Genomic DNA, 8,434 nt, shown 5'->3' with positions numbered 1-8,434 from the left:
TCCAGGAAAGAAGAAGTGTTGAGTCGAAAGTGGTTCTCCTCCCATTTCTCTCCACTTGCTCGAAATGAAGAGCCTCCATTATAGCACAGAACAGAGTGTTAAAGTCGGGGATGGAAGAGGATGAAAATGGGAAGTTTACTTATGGAGAGAACTGAGAAATGTCCTGTGTGCAGACGATTGAATACATTTAAATAATGCCTCTAGACTGCATGTGTTTATCTGTTCCTCAGTGGCCTAATGGATAAGGCACTGGCCTCCTAAGCCAGGGATTGTGGGTTCGAGTCCCATCTGAGATGAAAACCAATATCCACTCTTACTTGTCCAGAAAAATTTATATATTTATTACATGCTTCCGCTCAGAAGCTTATGAGGTATTAGGAACTTTGAAATGGTACCATTTTACTTCTGTACTCTTCAGGGTCATGTTGGTGTTCTGAAACTACAAAGTAGATTTTTAAACACCTATCTTTGTCAGATGCAACTTTGACCCGGCAGAAGATATTCCTTTGGAAAAAATTATTTGAATTGGATTGGTGTAACTGTTGTTTCTAGAGGTGGTGACTAAGCATGGGCGGAAAATCCGTTTCGCTCGCGGATTTTGCGGATTTTCGGTAAATTCGCAATCCGCGAGATTCGCGAATCTCCCGCAAAATCCGCAAATCCGCGAGCAGCGGATTTTGCTCGCACTGCTTGCACTGTTCGCGTGAGTTCGCGGCTTCCCAGTACAACTTCGCGCCCCGCGAATAAGTGCAAAATTGCAGAAATACGATCTTAGCAAAACTGAAACTACTTACCAGGTTCAAAAGTTCAGGCTCATCATTAGTAGCCATTTCCTGTAGTGCTTCCTGAGGGGCCCCTCCAGAGTTCAGTTGCCAGTTGCAACTATTATGTGACCCTGCTCTGAACCTCAGAATAGTTAAACATATGCCACAAAGGTCCTGAATTACAGCTAAGGGAGACAAGCAGGAGCCAGGCTGGAAGTTCAAATCCATTAATCAGCCCCTAATTCATTATTGTCAGTTGGGGCAGGGCAGGTGTTGTAACTAATTTTGCAACAATGAAAGCACTTAGCAAGTGCGAAAGATCACTAATCAGGAAGCACTAAGAAAGCAGGTGCCAGCTAAAAAAATATTCTGTGACACATTAATCAGCCCCAAATTAATTCAGGTCACTTGAGGCAGGTAAGGTGTGCTTGCGTTGCCACAATAATGTACACTGACTGGACAACCAGAGGGTGCTGTGATGAAACAGAGGGTGGCATGGGTGGGCCAGAGGGTGGCATGAGTAGTCAGAGAGTGGCAGTGGTGACAGAGAGTGGCAGTGATGAAGAAGAGTGTCCCAAACAGGCAGGACACGTAGAAACATCAAGTTCGCGAAACTTGCGACCCGACAGGTAAGTTCGCAATTTGCGAAAGTGTACAAAACCCTCGCGAACTGGCAGAAACCCGCGCAAACACAAAAAAAAAAATCCGCAAATTCGCGAGAATTCGCGGATTTTGCGGATTGCGAGTTCGCAAATCCGCAAAATTCGCGAACGCGAGATTCGCAAAATTCGCCCATGCTTAGTGGTGACAGCCTTTCAGCTACTTGAATAGGGCAAGTCAGGATTCATGAAACATATACAACCTTTGAGCGTGTGTAAATTGGCATATCCAGAAAGGAGCAGTTTGTACTACTGTCAAAACAGTTTCTCTCCACTTCTGGAAATATCCAGAGCTATGTAAAGCATACAACTGAGCTTTAATCTCATGAAGAAAGAGGTTTAAATGCAAAAAAGAAAACAAAAGCTTATAGTACTGGTGACATTCTCATTATATCGATTCCAAAAGAGTGCTTTAATTGAAAGGACCTGAAAAAAAACAATGGGATGTAAACCTAAATAACTATCAATATCATATTTCCCATCCTTGCATACCACCTACATTATAAAAATAAGCACAGCAGGACATATGACCGCGTGGCCTAATGGATAAGGCGTCTGACTTCGGATCAGAAGATTGAGGGTTCGAGTCCTTTCGTGGTTGGTTTTTGCCAATGGTCACACAACTCAGCTTTCCATTCAGAATGGAAGCAGGCTCTTCCAATACTCTTATAGCCATCATGTTCTCATTCCTAATTATTCATGAAGTGGAGTACATACTGCACAGTCATTTAGATTGCATCTTCAGCCTAAAATCTTGTCCATGTTAGTGGCATTAAGAAGTGCTTCTATGTACACGCACTGAATATGTAATAGGGTTGCAGAATTTTGACTTGACAGAATGGGTTTTTAGCTTAAGGGTGTGTAGATGAAATGCAAGGTGTGTGTTCATGGAGTGCTTCAAGTGTAAAATCTGTATGATTTGTGCAGTTAAAGTGCTAATTTTGCCTACGAGAAAGAAAAGTACTACAGAAGAATTATAAAGGATTGGCACATTGGCTGCCTTTGCTGATGACACAGTTGGCTAATTTGTAAAGCATTGGTCTATTAAGTTGCAGAGTGTGGTTGAACTTGGTTAGGAGACTTGGTGCCTGTTTCTGTGTCCTGCTGAAGACAAGGACGGCTTGATACCACTGTCAAAGCCCAGTTTATTGAGAAAAGCATCCAGGAAAGAAGAAGTGTTGAGTCGAAAGTGGTTCTCCTCCAATTTCTCTCCACTTGCTCGAAATGCAGAGCCTCCATTATAGCACAGAACAGAGTGTTAAAGTCGGGGATGGAAGAGGATGAAAATGGGAAGTTTACTTATGGAAGAACTGAGAAATGTCCTGTGTACAGACACCAGTGTTTGATGATTGAATACATTTAAATAATGCCTCTAGAATGCAGTGTTTATCTGTCCCTCAGTGGCCTAATGGATGAGGCACTGGCCTCTTAAGCCAGGGATTGTGGGTTTGAGTCCCATCTGAGAAAAAAACCAATATCCACTCTTACTTTTCCAGAACAATTTATATATTTATTACATGCTTCCGCTTAGAAGCTTATGAGGTATTAGGAACTTTGAAATGGTACCATTTTACTTCTGTACTCTTCAGGGTCATGTTGGTGTTCTGAAACTACAAAGTAGATTTTTAAACACCTATCTTTGTCAGATGCAACTTTGACCCGGCAGAAGATATTCCTTTGGAAAAAATGATTTGAATTGGATTGGTGTAACTGTTGTTTCTAGAGGTGGTGACAGGCTTTCAGCCACTTGAATAGGGCAAGTCAGGATTCATGAAACATATACAACCTTTGAGCGTGTGTAAATTGGCATATCCAGAAAGGAGCAGTTTGTACTACTGTCAAAACAGTTTCTCTCCACTTCTGGAAATATCCAGAGCTATGTAAAGCATACAACTGAGCTTTAATCTCATGAAGAAAGAGGTTTAAATGCAAAAAAGAAAACAAAAGCTTATAGTACTGGTGACATTCTCATTATATCGATTCCAAAAGAGTGCTTTAATTGAAAGGAGCTGAAAAAACACAATGGGATGTAAACCTAAATAACTATCAATATCATATTTCCCATCCTTGCATACCACCTACATTATAAAAATAAGCAAAGCAGGACATATGACCTCGTGGCCTAATGGATAAGGCGTCTGACTTCGGATCAGAAGATTGAGGGTTCGAGTCCCTTCGTGGTCGGTTTTTGCCAATGGTCACACAACTCAGCTTTCCATTCAGAATGGAAGCAGGCTCTTCCAATACTCTTATAGCCATCATGTTCTCATTCCTAATTATTCATGAAGTGGAGTACATACTGCACAGTCATTTAGATTGCATCTTCAGCCTAAAATCTTGTCCATGTTAGTGGCATTAAGAAGTGCTTCTATGTACACGCACTGAATATGTAATAGGGTTGCAGAATTTTGACTTGACAGAATGGGTTTTTAGCTCAAGGGTGTGTAGATGAAATGCAAGGTGTGTAAGTATGTGTTCATGAAGTGCTTCAAGTGTAAAATCTGTATGATTTGTGCAGTTAAAGTGCTAATTTTGCCTACGAGAAAGAAAAGTACTACAGAAGAATTATAAAGGATTGGCACATTGGCTGCCTTTGCTGATGACACAGTTGGCTAATTTGTAAAGCATTGGTCTATTAAGTTGCAGAGTGTGGTTGAACTTGGTTAGGAGACTTGGTGCCTGTTTCTGTGTCCTGCTGAAGACAAGGACGGCTTGATACCACTGTCAAAGCCCAGTTTATTGAGAAAAGCATCCAGGAAAGAAGAAGTGTTGAGTCGAAAGTGGTCCTCCTCCAATTTCTCTCCACTTGCTCGCAATGAAGAGCCTCCATTATAGCACAGAACAGAGTGTTAAAGTCGGGGATGGAAGAGGATGAAAATGGGAAGTTTTCTTATGGAGAGAACTGAGAAATGTCCTGTGTGCAGACGATTGAATACATTTAAATAATGCCTCTAGACTGCATTTGTTTATCTGTGCCTCAGTGGCCTAATGTATAAGGCACTGGCCTCCTAAGCCAGGGATTGTGGGTTCGAGTCCCATCTGAGGTGAAAACCAATATCCACTCTTAATTTTTTAGAAAAATTTATATATTTATTACATGCTTCCGCTCAGAAGCTTATGAGGTATTAGGAACTTTGAAATGATACCATTTTACTTCTGTACTCTTCAGGGTCATGTTGGTGTTCTGAAGCTACAAAGTAGATTTTTAAACACCTATCTTTGTCAGATGCAACTTTGACCCGGCAGAAGATATTCCTTTGGAAAAAATGATTTGAATTGGATTGGTGTAACTGTTGTTTCTAGAGGTGGTGACAGGCTTTCAGCTACTTGAATAGGGCAAGTCAGGATTCATGAAACATATACAACCTTTGAGCGTGTGTAAATTGGCATATGCAGAAAGGAGCAGTTTGTACTACTGTCAAAACAGTTTCTCTCCACTTCTGGAAATATGCAGAGCTATGTAAAGCATACAACTGAGCTTTAATCTCATGAAGAAAGAGGTTTAAATGCAAAAAAGAAAACAAAAGCTTATTGTACTGGTGACATTCTCATTACATCGATTCCAAAAGAGTGCTTTAATTGAAAGGAGCTGAAAAAACACAATGGGATGTAAACCTAAATAACTACCAATATCATATTTCCCATCCTTGCATACCACCTACATTATAAAAATAAGCACAGCAGGACATATGACCGCGTGGCCTAATGGATAAGGCGTCTGACTTCGGATCAGAAGATTGAGGGTTCGAGTCCCTTCGTGGTTGGTTTTTGCCAATGGTCACACAACTCAGCTTTCCATTCAGAATGGAAGCAGGCTCTTCCAATACTCTTATAGCCATCATGTTCTCATTCCTAATTATTCATGAAGTGGAGTACATACTGCACAGTCATTTAGATTGCATCTTCAGCCTAAAATCTTGTCCATGTTAGTGGCATTAAGAAGTGCTTCTATGTACACGCACTGAATATGTAATAGGTTGCAGAATTTTGACTTGACAGAATGGGTTTTTAGCTTAAGGGTGTGTAGATGAAATGCAAGGTGTGTAAGTATGTGTTCATGGAGTGCTTCAAGTGTAAAATCTCTATGATTTGTGCAGTTAAAGTGCTAATTTTGCCTACGAGAAAGAAAAGTACTACAGAAGAATTATAAAGGATTGGCACATTGGCTGCCTTTGTTGATGACACAGTTGGCTAATTTGTAATGCATTGGTCTATTAAGTTGCAGAGTGTGGTTGCACTTGGTTAGGAGACTTGGTGCCTGTTTCTGTGTCCTGCTGAAGACAAGGACGGCTTGATACCACTGTCAAAGCCCAGTTTATTGAGAAAAGCATCCAGGAAAGAAGAAGTGTTGAGTCGAAAGTGGTTCTCCTCCAATTTCTCTCCACTTGCTCGAAATGCAGAGCCTCCATTATAGCACAGAACAGAGTGTTAAAGTCGGGGATGGAAGAGGATGAAAATGGGAAGTTTACTTATGGAGAGAACTGAGAAATGTCCTGTGTGCAGACACCAGTGTTTGACGATTGAATACATTTAAATAATGCCTCTAGACTGCAGTGTTTATGTGTCCCTCAGTGACCTAATGCATAAGGCACTGGCCTCCTAAACCAGGGATTGTGAGTTCGAGTCCCATCTGAGATGAAAACCTATACCCACTCTTACTTTTCCAGAAAAATTTATATATTTATTACATGCTTCCGCTCAGAAGCTTATGAGGTATTAGGAACTTTGAAATGGTACCATTTTACTTCTGTACTCTTCAGGGTCATGTTGGTGTTCTGAAACTACAAAGTAGATTTTTAAACACCTATCTTTGTCAGATGCAACTTTGACCCGGCAGAAGATATTCCTTTGGAAAAAATGATTTGAATTGGATTGGTGTAACTGTTGTTTCTAGAGGTGGTGACAGGCTTTCAGCTACTTGAATAGGCCAAGTCAGGATTCATGAAACATATACAACCTTTGAGCATGTGTAAATTGGCATATCCAGAAAGGAGCAGTTTGTACTACTGTCAAAACAGTTTCTCTCCACTTCTGGAAATATCCAGAGCTATGTAAAGCATACAACTGAGCTTTAATCTCATGAAGAAAGAGGTTTAAATGCAAAAAAGAAAACAAAAGCTTATTGTACTGGTGACATTCTCATTATATCGATTCCAAAAGAGTGCTTTAATTGAAAGTAGCTGAAAAAACACAATGGGATGTAAACCTAAATAACTACCAATATCATATTTCCCATCCTTGCATACCACCTACATTATAAAAATAAGCACAGCAGGACATATGACCGCGTGGCCTAATGGATAAGGCGTCTGACTTCGGATCAGAAGATTGAGGGTTCGAGTCCCTTCGTGGTCGGTTTTTGCCAATGGTCACACAACTCAGCTTTCCATTCAGAATGGAAGCAGGCCCTTCCAATACTCTTATAGCCATCATATTCTCATTCCTAATTATTCATGAAGTGGAGTACATACTGCACAGTCATTTAGATTGCATCTTCAGCCTAAAATCTTGTCCATGTTAGTGGCATTAAGAAGTGCTTCTATGTACACGCACTGAATATGTAATAGGGTTGCAGAATTTTGACTTGACAGAATGGGTTTTTAGCTTAAGGGTGTGTAGATGAAATGCAAGGTGTGTGTTCATGGAGTGCTTCAAGTGTAAAATCTGTATGATTTGTGCAGTTAAAGTGCTAATTTTGCCTACGAGAAAGAAAAGTACTACAGAAGAATTATAAAGGATTTGCACATTGTCTGCCTTTGCTGATGACACAGTTGGCTAATTTGTAAAGCATTGGTCTATTAAGTTGCAGAGTGTGGTTGAACTTGGTTAGGAGACTTGGTGCCTGTTTCTGTGTCCTGCTGAAGACAAGGACGGCTTGATACCACTGTCAAAGCCCAGTTTATTGAGAAAAGCATCCAGGAAAGAAGAAGTGTTGAGTCGAAAGTGGTTCTCCTCCAATTTCTCTCCACTTGCTCGAAATGCAGAGCCTCCATTATAGCACAGAACAGAGTGTTAAAGTCGGGGATGGAAGAGGATGAAAATGGGAAGTTTACTTATGGAAGAACTGAAAAATGTCCTGTGTACAGACACCAGTGTTTGATGATTGAATACATTTAAATAATGCCTCTAGAATGCAGTGTTTATCTGTCCCTCAGTGGCCTAATGGGTAAGGCACTGGCCTCTTAAGCCAGGGATTGTGGGTTTGAGTCCCATCTGAGATGAAAACCAATATCCACTCTTACTTTTCCAGAACAATTTATATATTTATTACATGCTTCCGCTCAGAAGCTTATGAGGTATTAGGAACTTTGAAATGGTACCATTTTACTTCTGTACTCTTCAGGGTCATGTTGGTGTTCTGGAACTACAAAGTAGATTTTTAAACACCTATCTTTGTCAGATGCAACTTTGACCCGGCAGAAGATATTCCTTTGGAAAAAATGATTTGAATTGGATTGGTGTAACTGTTGTTTCTAGAGGTGGTGACAGGCTTTCAGCCACTTGAATAGGGCAAGTCAGGATTCATGAAACATATACAACCTTTGAGCGTGTGTAAATTGGCATATCCAGAAAGGAGCAGTTTGTACTACTGTCAAAACAGTTTCTCTCCACTTCTGGAAATATCCAGAGCTATGTAAAGCATACAACTGAGCTTTAATCTCATGAAGAAAGAGGTTTAAATGCAAAAAAGAAAACAAAAGCTTATAGTACTGGTGACATTCTCATTATATCGATTCCAAAAGAGTGCTTTAATTGAAAGGAGCTGAAAAAACACAATGGGATGTAAACCTAAATAACTATCAATATCATATTTCCCATCCTTGCATACCACCTACATTATAAAAATAAGCAAAGCAGGACATATGACCGCGTGGCCTAATGGATAAGGCGTCTGACTTCGGATCAGAAGATTGAGGGTTCGAGTCCCTTTGTGGTCGGTTTTTTGCCAATGGTCACACAACTCAGCTTTCCATTCAGAATGGAAGCAGGCTCTTCCAATACTCTTATAGC

The 8,434-nt window shown here is 40.4% G+C and overlaps 7 non-coding genes across 7 annotated transcripts; all 7 read left to right on the top strand.

The window, feature by feature from the left end:
• Positions 1 to 223: 223 nt before the first annotated feature.
• Positions 224 to 298, top strand: TRNAR-CCU (transfer RNA arginine (anticodon CCU)). The gene has a single exon. It is a non-coding gene; the product is annotated as a tRNA-Arg (tRNA).
• Positions 299 to 1,951: 1,653 nt separating this feature from the next.
• On the top strand, positions 1,952 to 2,024 carry TRNAR-UCG (transfer RNA arginine (anticodon UCG)). Its single transcript has one exon. It is a non-coding gene; the product is annotated as a tRNA-Arg (tRNA).
• A 1,510-nt stretch (positions 2,025 to 3,534) lies between these two features.
• On the top strand, positions 3,535 to 3,607 carry TRNAR-UCG (transfer RNA arginine (anticodon UCG)). Its single transcript has one exon. It is a non-coding gene; the product is annotated as a tRNA-Arg (tRNA).
• Positions 3,608 to 4,397: 790 nt separating this feature from the next.
• On the top strand, positions 4,398 to 4,470 carry TRNAR-CCU (transfer RNA arginine (anticodon CCU)). The gene has a single exon. It is a non-coding gene; the product is annotated as a tRNA-Arg (tRNA).
• Positions 4,471 to 5,114: 644 nt separating this feature from the next.
• On the top strand, positions 5,115 to 5,187 carry TRNAR-UCG (transfer RNA arginine (anticodon UCG)). The gene has a single exon. It is a non-coding gene; the product is annotated as a tRNA-Arg (tRNA).
• Positions 5,188 to 6,705: 1,518 nt separating this feature from the next.
• On the top strand, positions 6,706 to 6,778 carry TRNAR-UCG (transfer RNA arginine (anticodon UCG)). The gene has a single exon. It is a non-coding gene; the product is annotated as a tRNA-Arg (tRNA).
• A 1,510-nt stretch (positions 6,779 to 8,288) lies between these two features.
• TRNAR-UCG (transfer RNA arginine (anticodon UCG)) lies at positions 8,289 to 8,361 on the top strand. Its single transcript has one exon. It is a non-coding gene; the product is annotated as a tRNA-Arg (tRNA).
• Positions 8,362 to 8,434: the final 73 nt, after the last annotated feature.

The sequence above is a fragment of the Lissotriton vulgaris genome, chromosome 5 (genome assembly GCF_964263255.1).
Source record: "Lissotriton vulgaris chromosome 5, aLisVul1.2, whole genome shotgun sequence".
Classification (NCBI taxonomy): Eukaryota; Metazoa; Chordata; class Amphibia; order Caudata; family Salamandridae; genus Lissotriton; species Lissotriton vulgaris.
This window is presented reverse-complemented; position numbering and strand designations above follow the sequence as displayed.